Genomic DNA, 17137 nt, shown 5'->3' with positions numbered 1-17137 from the left:
GTAGAAACTATTTTCACTAAATCTGCCATAAACTCAGCTATGGACGCACAATGGTCTATTGGTCTTTAATTTTAATATCAACCTATTGTTGGATTAGGTGTCTAAGTCTGTAACTATAATTGATATGTACTTGATTTGATAGTACCATGGTCCTTTTGGGTTGCCTTCACTCATTCAACTTGACAGGATGACTAGTTGAGAGAGTGTAGGATTTATTATTTTAAATAATAAATTGGTACTTCAAATGATTTTATTAATATATTATTTGGAAATCATATTATTAATTAGTAATTAATTAGAAATTAATTTGATATTAATTTTGGGATTAAAGGAACTGAATAATAATGGAGGGGTTGTCTTGCAAATCTTTGTCCGTTGAGAAACTAGGCTATTGGACTCCTTATGATGGAGTGGACGAAAATTATAGGAGGTCATATAATATTTTCATCAAAGGCCTCATAATGGGGAATCCATGGGCTACTTAAGCCTTAAGCAGAAAATTAGGGTTTCCACCTGAAAACCCTAGCAACCCTCAGCTATATAACCCCCCCCCCCCCCCCCCCAAGCATGAGAATTTCGGCCTATGCATATGATTACAAACCCTAGCCGATTTTCTTTGTGTCTACTCTCATCCTCTTGCATTGGGTGTTTGTGAGCCATTAGAGGTGCAACATTTTGGGCACTAAGCTTTCAAGGTCAAGATCAACAAAGGTGTTCTTATTATTACTACATAACAAGCAAGGTAATTTCAAAACCCTAATTTATATATGAATTTCGAATTATATATGCTAGATCTAAGGTTATTGCTTTGGTGTTCAAATTTGCATGTTTAATTAGTGAAAAACTTAGATCCAAAGCAATGAGGGTTGCATGATCACATAAGATTTTAGATATGATCATAACCCATCAGTGGTATCAGATACTATGATTTTTCAATTGAATTAATGCAATTGTATATTATCCAAAGTAGAAGAAAATCGATTTTTGTTGTCTTAAGCTGCAACTCGACGAGTTCAATGTGAAACTCGACGAGTTCAGTGTCCAACTCAACGAGTTGATTAATCAGTTGCCTAATTTTTTGATTTTCAGATCAGGTTTTGAATAGGATAATTACCATAATTCATTTTTAATGCCTAAAACTGAATTTTTTGAATGGTAACATGATATCCTTATCAAAATTGAAGGATTTTGTTAAAGTTGGATAATGATAAGATTATTTTTATTTTTAAAATTTAACCTAGTGTTTTGAAAAGTTTCAAAGACACATCCTTTGGTTTTACAATTTAAATCTAATTAAATAGTTTTAATTTTGAAATATTCAATTTTATAACCCTATTATTTTGGAATAGTTTAAAAATACACCCTCATGGAGTTTATTAATAAATTAATTAAGTGTTTAATTAAAAGACAATTAATAAATCTATAAAATGGTTTAAATTTAATAAAATTAAAAGTTTAATTTATTAAAGGATTAGACCCTAGTATTTTAATTGTTTAAAATACACACTTATACTATTATAAAATTAAAAGTTCAAATTTATATATATATATATATATATATATATATATATATATATAAAAGAAAAGTTAGTTTTATTATTAGTAAGCCTTATTTACGAAGCTGGTCTACAAGGGGTGTTTAAGAAAGCAGCCTATAAAATGATTATTATTGGGTATCCATTCTTACCCACCGCACTCTTGACTAGTGGAGGGTCGTTATCCGAACGGGTAGGATTGGACATTAAACTCTCATTAAAAGTATAATGAATTATAAAAGTAACTAAACCATTTTCTAAAATTCCCAATCTTAGTTACTTTAGGAAAATGTGAATTTGATGCTAACCCACGAAATTGCACATTGCACTTGTTGGTCGTTAGTGGAGCATGTGTTGTTAACTGACACACTAATATGGGACTAATATTGTTGGAAATGGGTTTCTCCTAAATTATCATTGATTAATAGAGCGTGTGTGGTTAACTAGCACATTGATTAGGTGATAAATGACATCGAGAGTACCAAACTAATTTGCATGGTTATTCACACCTTGTTTGTGATCCTCGGTATCTCAGTCACAAACTTGAAGGGCATAATCGAGATTAAACATGTCATTGAAAAGTTCAATTAATCTCATAGGATCTAGGAGTTTCATCAAAAACCTGATCCGTTTAAAATTTCGTTTTCATGGTGGAAGTGGTAAATCGTCATTTACCTACCTTCAAATAATTTACAATTGCATTATGGCATCCCTTTTCTGAATTGTGAATTATTGTGTTGGGTCCTAGCCTTGATATTTCATTTGGGTGTTATATTAAGGATTAAGTCAACTAACTTGAATTTTCTCCCTTGTAGATGTCTAGGTCTGAAAATTATGGTTTTCCTCAATCCTTTGGAAAAGGCTTTCTTTTTGAAGATGATCTTCCACATGTCGATCAAGGTGAAAGATCATGCCCTTCCTTGTGTATTGGTGGAACTAGAAATCATACTTCTCTTCCTCCACCTCCTCCATTGATTCTCACTGACCCACGTTTTCGTTGACTTGAAAAGTTCAAGGTCTCTCAAGCCCTATTAGCATGCAAACACCGAGATGGAAACTCTATGTGTACACATGTTCTAAACATGAAGTTGCACATTGACTAAACATGAAGTCGCACATTGACTAACTGGGAATGTTGTGTGTCATTTTCCCAAGGAAGCTAGCTGTTGACAAGGTTCTTCAATCGCTTCCTGAGTCATATAGTCAGTTCGTTAAGGACTACTATATGACAGACCACGACATGAACCTTACTGATCTGACATATTTACTAATTGTTGCTGAAGCAACAATGCTTTGGCACACTGGTCAAGCAAATTTGTTTGGAAGATCTATCTCTCAAATTTCCATGGACGTAGGCAATCATAACAATGATAGTCCAGAAATGATTTCTTCTCCTAAGGTAGAGAAATTGGCCAAGGTTAAAAAGTTTGACCATAAGTTAAAGGCCGATGTTGAGATAGTTTCACGTGTCACTCCTAAAGAGTCCATCTCTCTCTATTGCCGATTGAAGGAGCATTGGAAGCAAATCTGCCCAGACTACCTGAGAGATCTCAGAGATAGTAAAGTCAAATTGTATGACTCCAAGTACATCCACTATCTAACTCTATTAAGTTCCTGTTTATATATTCTTCTTACATGATGTGATAATCACATTTTGATGTTTTGTAGGATCGAAGAGAAAGAAGGAAGCTTAAAAGAGGAGTAAACTGAGTCTGATCATTAGAAATGGATTTCGGTCACATGGTTTGATGATCAGATTTTTGAACTGCTGCTTAGGAGTTATGATAGATTGCTTAGGAGTATTTAGAAACATAGTTTTCATATGTATTTGAATTGTATATATGAGTCAAGTGAAGGACTAAAGGGTCTAGTACACATTGATGTGAACTAGTCAGATCCACCACAAAGGATGATAAAGTCTATTCGTCATGATTTACTATTGGTTCAGTAAATATGGTTATGCATACAAGATTAAGTGTGATTCTGATACCTTGAAAAGTTTCAAAGTATAGTTGAACGAATAAAAGAATCCATTGGGCAGAAAGATAAAAGTTTCTCCAATCTGAAAGGAAAGGAGAGTACTTTAGTATCATCTTTTATGATGATCTTAATGATTTAGAAACCATGTCACAATTGATCCTCCAAGGACACCTTAGTGCATTTATATGACTAAGAAGAGGAACCAAGTATTGTTGAAATGTTAAAATCAAGAAGATGAATCATATTTCGTTTCAAAATCAAGTTTTAGAGTTATACTCTAGTTACTCCAAGTTGTACCTTGAGTAACATATTCTAAGTAGGTTTATAACGCCTCATGAAATGTGGAGTATAAATTTTTCCTTACTCTTGCACATTTGAAATTGGTAGTTGTGATGTTTTGGTTAAAACAAAAACCAACTATGACCATTTACATGAAGTGTTTTATTGATAAAAACCCACACTAACTCTTGAATATTTGTTTGATGAGGGATCTGTTGGAATAGTGTCTAAGCCCGTAACTGTATTTGGTATGTACTTGATCCGGTTGTGCATGGTCCTTTTGGGTTGCCTTCACCAAAGCAACTTGACAAGGTAATTTAAGGAGAAAGAGGGAGTATTATGATTTATTAATATATTATAAGAATAATATATTAAAGGAGAAATCATATTTATTTAATTAGTATTAGTCATAAATTAATTAGGAATTAATTTGGTGGCTAAAAGAGATTAATTAAATAAAGGGGTATAAACTGTCAAATGTATGATAGTTGGTTTTTGGGCTAAGGAAGCCTTATGGATTAAAAGGGGAACGAAATTATGATAGGGATCCATCATATTTTCGTCCAAGGCCTTATTCCAAAAGGCTCCTTCGGTTGCTTGGTGGTTAAGCTGTCCATTAGGGTTTAGACTGAAACCCTAGTAGCCTGTAAGTATAAATAAGACCCCTAGGCTAGAGGAATCGGCTACACATGCTTCTAAGAGAACCCTAGGGCCGATTTCCAGCAACTCTCAACCCCTCTCATATTACCTTCTTGCTTGTGGGGTTTGTGAACCATTAGAGGAGTTACAATTGTGACTCTAAGCTCAAGATCAAGAAGATTACAAGGATTTCAAGCTACTTGGAAGAGCTAAACACTTAGATCTATTTTCATCATGATAATTTCGAGCTATATATGTTAGATCTAGGTTTTCAAGTCGTGGAATCAAAGCATGCACAATAGAGAAACCTAGATCCAAGCTTTAGGGTTGTATGAGCACATAGGATTGTTTCTTATACCTAAAACCCATCAGGATGTTCCTTAACGAAAGAATCTTATATGTCAAGACGTTAGTAGGAGTCTAGTTGATCTTGAAAAGTTTCAGGAGACAATCAAGAAAAAACATATTAGTTATCACTAGCACACGGCCTGAGGTTGACAACCTATCATGTTTACACACTCTTGTTTCTATACGCATTCCATTTAAGTTGACTATGCATGTGAGTTCTGTGAGTTTTCATTTGACTGGATAAGGCAAAACACCTTGATCAGTGAAAGTGCATTGATTAGTATGGGTAAGCTACTCAATAACTTGGAAGCACTGGTAGGCCCTTGTGCTACTAGGTTTCAAGAAATTAAGATTAAGCAAGTTCAGTCCATATGAGTTTGAATTTGTCATAAACCTTGTCTTATGATAAGGGCTGGGAATGACAAATTTGCATGGATAGGAACACATACACCATAAAATCTAAGTGGCAAGAGGTTTCTCTCTACTTCGTGAAAATGATTGTGAGGAAACGCTTTCACTGGTAGATTTTAGAGGATTGATTAATATCATTATGGTTAGCAATTGTGGTAATTGCTTTCTCAAATTCGAGTATTATTACGGCATCCCTCTTCATAGTTCGAATTGTGAGAAATGGAAAATAGTTTGAACATTCGAACTTATTACTATAAGTTCTGAAAGGGTTTAGACACACACGTAGGCTATCTAATGAAAGGTGTATGAGCTTGAGAAGTCTTCATAAAGACTTGTCAAAGTGCCACGTATCAAAAATCTGAACTTTGGTAAGAAAGACAATAATTATTGTTTTCTAGAAGTGCAGCTGATTTCTGAGTACATGTCAAAGCTAGTGGGAGTATAATTGTTATGTTGGTAAGAACATAATTGGTATGCTAGTGGGAGCATGAATATTATGTAAGGTGTTCCAAGTTAGCAGTACTATTTATAGGAAACAAAGTTTGGAAATTGTTTCGCTATAGTAAGGCTTAAGGGAGAGGGCACTAATAGTTCATTTAAAATCTAAAAGTTTAGATTGATGTTTTAATGGAACTTAGTCATGATCATATATGAATATCATGTTGAAATACTTCAACATAGGAAATTCAATATATGAAAATATTTTAGCAAGAGACTGGTCAAATATCAGTTCTTTAAGACATTGTGAATCGAATCCCATATGCTTCAAATATAGGTTTTATTACATATGCTATAATATTCACTTGTTCTGATTTTCCAAATGTCCCAAGCATTTAGAGGGAAAAAGGACTTGAACAAGATGTGACTAAAGTTGTTAAACAACTATCAAGGACAGTCTGAAGTTTGCCAAAGATTTATTGCTTATGGATAGTTGGAAGTATGGTATTAATTTGAGTGGACCGTATTGACATGTTTTGAGTAGAGGTAATTCTTGCTCATAATTGATAGTCATATGGTAATATGGAAATGTTTCCATTATGGGAGTTGGATATTAAGAATCTATATGTAATTTAGAAACTTTAATGCAAGAAGTATGTTCAAAGGAATGTACTTTGAATGTGAGACTTCATTTCCATGGAATTGTGTTTTATAACGAATCTCCAATGGAATGCTTTGTAATATCGTCGGCAAAGTCTCTATGACTTTAGTGCCTTGATATTACAAAAAGGATCATTAAATGTGAGTTTAGATTCTAACACATTCTAGTAGTGACAAGAATTTGGTATTCTTACACTTGCGATAAGGATTTAGAATTGTAAAATGAGCATCATTGAAAATGTGTTCAATTGATATGTTTCACAAAGGAAGGACCATAGATAAACATAGTGTGTGTGCTTAGAGCATGGCATGATTGTTGTTTAATTCAAGTATTTAGTTGATTAATCGAAACATTTTACAATGAATAAAGTCTTATTAGTATGGTTATTAAATAATAAGTGGATTATTTATATTCAAAAGTTTTGAGACCATATGTAGGTTATTCTTGTGTTTCACTTCGCATGTTTTACTTCCTGAATAACTGGTTTATTCAAACATCCACAGTCGATCATACTTTTGGAAGTAAGTAGTGAATTAAGATTGTCATGAATCCGACTGTAGATTGTCTATGAGCTTAGACATAGCAAATGTTTGCTGCAATGTTCATGAGTACTCTTGAAATACAGATTTAAGTATTGGATTAACCCACGCTCATAGAATTACTTCATGGATTTTATTACGAGTGATTTTGAGACGATAATATCTTATATTCTTGAAACAGAGACAAATGTGTTGTTGTTTACGAGTCGGTTGCGCATTGATAATACGTAACCGCATCAGTAACTTAATGTTATAAAACGTATTGTAGTGTGTGATTTGATGAGTAAATAGTACAAGCATATGATTCAAAGTTTATCCGTTCCTTTTACACTAAATGTGATAAAAGTGATACCTGTGGGCCGCCCGATGACTTAGTGATGACACCCTAAGCACTTGGCCAAGCCTAGACTGATTTTTATTTGTTTAATTAGTCCGTAGTCATAAATCGGAAATCGGGAAACAAAAAACTTGGACAGAGATAATGATTATAATCCATGTCTCATGTCTATACGATATCTTATAGAATGGTGGAATATTTGATCCCTTATCTAAAGACACGTCATTGACTAGGTCAAAGTTCGACAACGGCTTTTGAAAGCTACGATTGCTAGTCAATTTTTGAAGTCATACTTGCAATCATAGTTATTAGACTTATCTAAGTGGAAGACTCTTGGATTAGGTGTCTAAGCCCATAACTTTAATTGGTATATGTACTTGATTTGATAGTAGCATGGTCCTTTTGGGTTTCCTTCACTCATTCAACTAGACAGGATGACTAGTGGAGAGAGAGAGAGAGAGAATAGGATTTATTATTTTAAATAATAAATTGGTACTCAAAATGATTTTATTAATATATTATAAGATTAATATATTATTTGGAAATCATATTATTAATTAGTAATTAATCAGAATTTAATTTGATATTAATTTTGGGATTAAAGGAACTGATTAATAATAGAAGGATTGTTTTGCAAATCATTGATAGTTGTAAAACTAGGCTATTGGACTACTTATGATGGAGTGGACGAAAGTTATAGAAGGCCCTATAAGTTTTTCGTTCAAGGCCTCATAATAGGGAGTCCATGGGCTGCTTAAGCCTTAATCTGAAAATTAGGATTTCCACCTGAAAACCCTAGCAGCCCTCAGCTATATAAACCCCCCCAAGCATGAGAATTTCAAGCTATGCATATGATTACAAACCCTAGCCAATTTTCCTTGTCTCTCCTTTCATCCTCTTGCATTGGGTGTTTGTGAGCCATTAGAGGTGCAAGATTTGGTGCACTAATCTTTCAAGAGTCAAGATTAACAAAGGTGTTCTTGTTATTACTACATAACAAGCAAGGTAACTTCAAAACCCTAATTTATATATGAATTTCGAATTATATATGCTACATCTAGGGTTATTGTTTTGGTGCTCAAATTTTCATGTTCAATTAGTGAAAAACTTAGATTCAAAGTCATTAGAGTTGCATGATCACATACGATTGTAGATATGCCCATAACCCATCACCCATCACAACCTATTCTTTCGTTAAAAAATATTTTCTCTCAAATCCGCATATAAAACTAGCTAAATTTATTTTTTAACCATTTATCGACAACCCAACCCAACACAACCAAATGATATACTATATGAGAGTTTTAAATATATATCAAATATATATCAATATTATAATTTGTTTATGGAAAATTAAAAGTAAAAAAGATTTAATATATGATTTTAAAACAAATGAATATATTATCTAATATTTTGTTATTAAATCTATTTAAAAAAAAAAAAAAAAAAAAAAAAAAAAAAAAAAAAAACTAGCCAGCCTTGTGGTGCCAAGTGTAAAAATTGAGGTCGTAAAAATGGTTAGGATGACGAATGGTTGTGAGCAAGACCATGACATGACAATTTATTGGTTTACAAATAAATTTTTTATTTTTTATTCATACCATATATAGACCATGAGAAATATGGTTTTAGCTCCACCTTTGAGGATTAGAAGAAACATTGTAGCCAAATTCCAAACTTCGACCAATCAGAGAGGAAACTAGCAGCTAGGTTGTGGCTTTTATTACATATTCCAACGGACTAGAGAAACCGGTGGCCATGGCCTCCTCCGTGGATATGACTCTGAAATTTTTCCATGTCTGATTGTCCAACCCTTCCGTATCAATTCAAACCCAAATTCTCCATCTATGTAAGGTCATCCTCCACGTACTTAAGGACACTCATGGACAATATGTCTCATCAAAAGTGACATGTCGGCTCAAAATTATACTGGACGGTGACCAAATATGGCATCCTTTGACATTGTAACAATGACCTAAAAGTATTCTTTTCTTTGGCCCCGGTATGTTTTTTCCATCTTTTACATGATAATAAGACGTGCAACCAAATACACGATGACAAACATAGTATGTTGTTTTTCCTTACCATACCTCAAATGATATCTTGCAATCGATAGTCATTTTGGAAAACGTTGAGCCAGGTAGCATAACCTTGTTGATAGCATTGGTTTGGTGTGGCATGTTGATATGAAATCTTTTTAATATAACACGAACATAACATGAGATAATGTTGAATTTTGTTTTTTAGCATTAAAACGACCCAATTAAAACATAATAAAAATGACCAGCACGAGAAAAATGGAAAAGATAAAAAAAAAATAAACATTTATTTAATTTAATTCCTATAATCTTACAAAACCTGAAAAACACATGTTGATATTGTGTGAACATCATGTCCAATCTGGAACACAAAAATAATAGGATGTGTCTTTTTTACACTTGTATGACACAAACACAAATTCGAGTTTTAGTTTTGTCTGGATTTTGTTTCATGTAGTGTATTTTTATTGTGTCGTGTCATCGATTGCCACCACTATATTGGCCTAAAAGCATCGACCCAACATGATGTTGAAAAGTAAACACTTTAAACTAGCATGTTTGTCTTGTTTTGGGGTATACATAACCTACTCTTATCCCAAACAAAAAAATCACTAAACAAATATCTAGCATGTGATCGATCATAAGCCGTTTAACCTTTAAGTATATTTTGTATTCCAGTATAGCCTATTGATTCCAAAATTGTCCTGGTGCCTCCGAGAGATGGTGCACTAGAGCGCTCCAACAATATGCATGTAAGTAGTTAAGTCATTCCTTTGATGTATAGCCTTCGAGAAGACAAGTTGGTGTTCCTTCTAGTAGGCATGATGCTCATAAGATTTCATTTAGGCTACCTTGTGGTTGCTTAAAATCCCTTGATTGCTCAATTGTATCATGTCTTTTTCATCCATGTGACCAAGTATCATATGTGAAAGTCTATTCATTTATGAATTCAAATTCTAGGAACATAAAACTAATGTCGAACCAAATATAGTTTCCTTATTTAGCACATACGACATGGACACTTTAACCCCTTTTATAACTGGTAGTGCCCCTTTTATTGAACCTTGGTGACTCATATTGAAAAGTGTATTTGAACCCTCTTAGTCCATAGTTTCTAAAGAGACCAATTTATTCTTTAGCTTGGAAGTTACCTTACCTCTATGAGAGTCACGACCCTATCACCTAATGCCAATCACGTTAAAAGACTCGTCATTCCTTATCATCACACTACCGATTTCAACTTATTAATAGGTTTTAGACTCTTCCATGTTCAAACACATATGAAAAGAGCACCCTTAAGGTTACCTTCCAAACTTATATTCTACCACCATAAGAACCAATAATTTTTCTAATCTCGTATCATTATTTGCAACGTATATATTATATATGTTTCCTTGATTTTTTTGGGACATCCATTTTGAATACTTAATATCTCCATACTTGTGGAAATCATGTCATATGTGGAGCTTTTTATTCTAAGAACTTGACCTTCCTCTTATTTATTTTCCTTTTCCACTTGAGATTGATCCTCATTTCAGCCTTCACCATGAGAAACATTCAATCCTACTGATTGACCCTCATAAACATTATGTCATGCCTTGTATGTTAACTTATATGAGTTTAATCTTCAAGACATGGCCTCCTATATTTTGGTAACTTGATTAATCACAAACTAATTAATAATGTTTTCATACAAAAGCAATAATGAAACCAAAATTGTATTATATTTTGATATGTCATATGCTAAAATTATTGTTGCCCTTGAACTTGTCAATCACCATATGAATGACCATAATATATTGTGTATTAATATTGTTGCAAAAATTCATTAGCTATTAACTTTTACATGACTTGAAATAGTTTTGGCCCATGATTTATGAAACTACTTGATACAGTTGTAACACTTAGAAAATTTTACATTAATTTTCCTTATTTAAGATGCATGAGTAAGGTAATCCCCTTAGACTATCGTGCAATAAGCCACATGGATAGAAGACTCATTCTTGTATTCATGTGCACAGACCCCAAAATTTATGTTACATCTCATGTTATATAGCTTGGAACTCTATTATTTAGCTATGTTTTTACAAGAAACTCCCTATATTATTGATCCTCAAGAATACTCATGATTTCTTTGATGACTTTTGTCAATCACTTTATATTCTAGATTTGGAAAACACATAATCAAATGATGTTGACAATTTATAAAAGAGACAAACCAAATATAATTCAATGAAGTAGATTCGGATATTAAACTTGTTTTTTTAACCTAATTATAAAACAGAAATGCCCATAATATTACAAAACCAAAACTCACCCTGAATGTCTCTATAGTTTTCTGTTTAAGGAAACTTACGAAAATCATAACTAAAATGTCATCCAACTCAACTCTTCACCCATTGATGATACCATTTTAAGAAATATATCCATTAACACTTTGAAAATTGTCAGTGTGTTTAAAAATTACCTTCCCTTAAGCTCTTATAACAATTAATTGATGTGGAAGCATAGAGACAAGTGTCGTAGAATGAATTTAGCAAGAAAGATCAAACAAGATATATTATCATATAAATACTATAACATTTGTATCCTAGGTATTATTCTTTTGAAGTTCCTTGTGTTTTAAAGACTTGGATTTTGAGTTTTTGCCTCCACCGCAACGTCGCGAGTGGATTACCAGAGCGTGGTAGTGCCACATCACCACGACATGACACTTATTAAGTAGCCACAATGCGATATCACAATGCACATAAAACCCTAAGTTTCAAGATTTAGGGCATATATATAAAGGATATGGGGGCTAGGGTTTTGAGTTTCGACTACCTTTAGCCTCCATCACCCTTAGAAGAGCCCCCATCCAGATGTTGACCAAAATGGAAAATTTGTAATTTATGAGAATTCTATAAGTTTATGAAGTTATGAATTCATGAAAATGGAAACAATAAGTTTAATTCACTAAGATGTGATCTGATAAATACGTTCAAGAAAAAGAAACAGGTGAGAGGATGTAGTTTAGGAAAATGGCTAAAATAGGAAATTTTATGCTTTTTGGGCCAACTTTGTGATTTAACAAATTAACACCCGTATTAAGTCAGTAAGAAATGACTTAAAAGATTTGTAGAACGTATCTCCACCTTCGAGTGTATATAAAGATATAGATAATGGGTTTGAAATGAAGAAGTTATACGTGTTATAAGTTGGAAGAAAAACCGTCCCAAGCTGGAATGGAATCAAAGGTTGCTAATCTACAGCCACCATGGCACGGCAAGGTGCTTGCCATGACATGATGAGAGAGAACGGTAATTTAGAGAAAGTACATCTTTATAAGTAGAAGGAAAGGTACTTTGCACCACTGCATGGTATATTGGTACCACGACATGGTGGAAAAAGTAACATGTTATGGGAGATTGGCACTGCGACTCGACCAGAGACTTGACCACAACCTAATAGTACACCTCACAGTATGGTAGACATTCCACCATCAACTAATAGCATGCCTCATGGCACGGTCAACATCCCAGCACGATATTGTTAAACAATCAAAACACGGGTTTTAAACCTGTTAAGGCTTCATTTCGAACCAAAAAAACACCTCATATTTGGGGGGAGCAGATAACGGGCGATTTTGAGGTTGAGAAAAAGATTGGATAAGCTACAGATAGAGCCTAACAGGGGCTTAACATCCTTACACTCCTAAGGTAATGATTTCTCTATTTTCTTAAGCTTTGAGCTTTAATAGTGAATGTGCTACATTAGGGAGAATGCTTGGTTTATTCAACCTATAGCATGTATATGATGCTATTAAGGGTGTTTAGGAGTTTTGATCAAGCCTTGTGGGTAATTTCCATGGTGAAATCAACCTATTGATAGTTAGTTTTTGAAAACCCTAACTAGTGGTAATTTCAAATTGATGTCCTAGAAATAAGTGTAATGAATTATGTAGTATGGGATGCTAAATTAACCTTTTGTATTGGATTGAGAAATAGAAAGTGAAAAGACAGAATGTTGATCCGTTAAATGACCATTTTGACATAAGAATTTCATTATGCTCTTAATAGGATAAAACAAGTTTTAAGGAACTTGAAATTTTGTATGACTATGCCTTGAGCAAGAACATGGGTCATGATGCATCGATTAAAGATTGGGATCTAAACGGTAGTTCGTCTTCATTAACTAGCATGGTGAATTATATATATATATATATATATATATATATATATATATATATATATGTTTTACCTTGAGGCACTAAGTGAATGCCCTCAAGTTACTAGATGAAAATAGACTAAGAATATAAATTTCAAAGCATGTAGTTGGGCATATACATATATTTAGAGTGTATATGAGGTATATGTTTAGAAACATGTATTAGAGCATGTATATATACCTAGAGAATGTATGGTTAGATGAGAAGGGTATTTGTTAAATACTTGAGAGATGGTAGAAAGAGTTAGAATATGATTATATGCATTGTAATCATATAAATGAATATGTATGTATGTATAGATGTAATGGTGTTGTATATAATACTTAAGAGATGTTAGAAGAAGATAAAGATTAAGTACTTAATGATTTGAGTACTAGATGAGTAGTAGAAGATCTCTTGATGAGATAAAGACATGGAACGTCCATCGAACATATGTTATGTGATGAGTCACATAAAAGTGTTAGAGAAAAATAGAAAGATAATTCATTTAGGAATGAGATATATATTCATTCGGGAATAAGAGAATGGTTCCTTCGGGAATAAAGTGTAAGATTCCTCTGGAATGAGATATATATTCCTACTGGAATAAGAGCATGGTCCCTTTAGGGATGTAGATAAACAATTCTTACAATAATGAGATTATATATGGTTAGAGAAGATAGATGAAAGGTTCCATGAGTAGAACAAGGTAAGAAAGTTCTTTTGAGAATTTGGATATAATTTGTGAGGGATTAAAAGTAAAGAATCTTACGGATTCAAGAGAAGAATAATGTCAAGGGATCCGTGAGGAATCAAGATGAGGGGATTATGTTCAGATGGTTATTCCCGATAAGATTAGAGGTATTTTGTTCCCCTACATGATAATGTAGTTATCATATATGATTAGACAATTTGGGTCTAGATGAGAATAAAATGTTGAGGCGTGAAAACCAGAGAATATAGAGATGAGATTTAAGTAGAGTAAAGAAAGGCATGCTAAGAAGAGATGAGAAAAGAGCAAAGTATGAGTATGAGAAGGGCATGCATAGAGAGAAGAAAGAGTGGAGAAATATGAGATGAGATAGAGTATGGAGAAAGAGAAAAGCGAAGAAGTGAGAAGAGCGTGAGAAACGTAAAGAAAGAGAAGATAAATCATGTATACAATATGAGATGAGCCCGAGAAAAGGTTAAGAAAAATTATGAGAAATAGGAGAAAGCATGATATGTGATATAGCAATAATAGAAATTAAGGATGAGAAAAAGGGTAGAAGAGATAGATGAGATAAGAAAGATTGAGAATATAACAGAGTATGAGAAAAGTGGAAAAGTTTTAGAGTATGTGAAAATAGAGAAAGATTAGTAGAAGAGTATCATAAAATGAAACAGTTAGAATATAACTCACCAAAATTGTGCTATAATGTAGTAGATGATTTTCATGTTTTGTAAGTTTACATAGTAGTCATTGTACATAAGAAGATAGGAGCACAAGGACTTACACTATAAGTATATTTTACTTTATTTTTCCTTATGGATGTATTTATAGATAGATTTTATTGTAAACCTGAAAAACATGGGGTTTAAAGTGTTTTAAATTTTATAAATTTCCACATTTTGTAGAAATATCTATGATAAATCCCTAGCTAGTTAGATGATGAAAGTTTGGGTCATTACAATGATGATGTTGTAGTTGTATATTGTTCTAGTGATGATTTTTATTACATGTATGTTAAGGTTATTATATATCATGATTTCTTATAATATTTGTTAAATTTTAAATGTTGCTTATAAGTTTTGTTTAAAGTATGTTTATTGTATATTTTGAATGTTTATAATATTTGTTAAATAGATGGCAACACATGTCGTGAGGGGATATAGAAAAAATGGCGAGAACAAACCTCCACATGAGGGTGCATACAGGATAGCATTGGGTTGCGAATCTTGTAAGTTACATGAATTATTAAGTATTAGATATATTTTTAAAGTTCTAAATTTCCAAATTTCCAATTCTATGTATAAATGTAGCAAACCCGAAGAATCTGTATGCCTTAGGAAGGAACTTAAATATGTATGAATTGTATGCCGATAACGATAAGAAGCCTTTAGTCGTTCCACTTCATACTACTGGGGAGACATGTCAATTCATAAGGGATAACGACCAAATATTAGTTAGATTGACCTCAAATCCTGTGGTATCAAAGTTATTGTTGCATTATCCATATTAGCACCATGTTCCTATCAACTAAAAAGGAGCTATATATCCCTAGTTAGAAGTAAGTATATAATACTTTTTTTATGTATTGAATATTACACTTATTAAATATCTCTTTTACTAATCAAATATATTTTTTTCCAGACCTATTTTGATCTTAATAGGTTTCGCAGGTACAAATTTATGGGAACCTGTTTGAGCAGGTATCCAAGCAGACTGCCAAAGAGCGTGTGGATAACACAAGCATGATGCAAAATATCATTTTCACGAGGTGGGCAGATATGTGGACATGGAAACTGCAAGAAGACATCCACCGTGTGGTTGGGACGCTAGTACTTGGAATGACATGCTTGATTTGTTGTTTTTGACCCCAGAATATAGACGTATGTTACAAAAAATTCAAGTTAGTTGGGCAAAACTTCCGCATACAAGTGCTCGTTGTTGTATGCCATATGCTCAAAGATGCCATATAGAGGTAATAAAATTTATTTTTATTATATAATGTTTTTATGAACACTTATATAAATATATTTATTGTTTTTGGCTTATTATAGGAATAAAAAGGATAGAAGTCGTGACATGTTGAGGGTTGGAGACAGATGCGCTTCAAGGAATGCTCGGTTTGGTCGCATCGAACTCAAGAAGATTTGGTAAGTAATAAATGAAGTTAATACATTGTTTAAATATGTTATTATTATTATAGTTTTTGTTTAATTTATATTATTATTATTATTTTAGTGTTTAAATTGTTCATTTTAATTAATTTATGTTTATTGTTTTCTTTATTTTAAGAAAAGATTCAAGAGGAGTATAGGAAATTGCAAAAAGAGGTCGTAGAGGGCGAAGTTGTAAATGAGCTTCAATTTCTCAATCGTACCCTCACGACGAGACATAGACATACTCGTAGAGTTGGAGGAAACCAACACCCAATAATTTATTTCCATGTCACCCACCTTCCACATCTTCCTAATCTCAATCCTAAAATATGAGTGATACACAATTTGTCGCATTAACCAACAAACGCAAGAATACTTGCAACAATTGAAAAAAAAAATGTATAACGACTTGGTGGCAGCAATTCATAATTTTCAACCACCACCAATGTTACAATTTCAATTCAATCCCAATATGTTTCGATAAATAACCCCAAACTAACCGACGAGACCGAGGATACGAAAGATTATGATTATTTATCTTTTGTGTTATTGTTTATTGTATCTCATTTTTGTATGTACTAGACTTGAATTTGAGCAATATGTGTTGGTATGATTTACTGAATGTTTGTATATTATGGTTATATGTTGCAAATTATCTAGATTCTTTAAACAAAAATGAATGGTAAATAACAGAATCGATTAAAAAAATGTCGTTGTTATACCGACGACATGTCGTCGCCATAGAGTTGACCTATGGTGATGACTTGTTGTCGGTACAAGTAAATAATAAAACATTATTTTGTGCATACGACATGTCGTCGGTACAGTCGGTAGCTATCCCGACAACGTCTATGCCGATGAGTTTTTCTACCTTTGCCGA

General features: G+C 32.9%; 1 protein-coding gene across 1 annotated transcript in view; it reads right to left on the bottom strand.

Moving 5' to 3' along the window:
• LOC145059341 (uncharacterized) overlaps nt 1-17137 on the bottom strand; it is a 55473-nt gene that overhangs the window by 2811 nt on the left and 35525 nt on the right. The gene's annotated exons all lie outside the window — the stretch shown is intronic.

The sequence above is a fragment of the Lactuca serriola genome, chromosome 6 (genome assembly GCF_051521515.1).
Source record: "Lactuca serriola cultivar US96UC23 chromosome 6, Lser_US96UC23_V15, whole genome shotgun sequence".
In the NCBI taxonomy this organism is placed as follows: domain Eukaryota; kingdom Viridiplantae; phylum Streptophyta; class Magnoliopsida; order Asterales; family Asteraceae; genus Lactuca; species Lactuca serriola.
The sequence above is the reverse complement of the archived record's forward strand: the minus strand, read 5'-3'. Positions and strand labels throughout refer to the sequence as shown.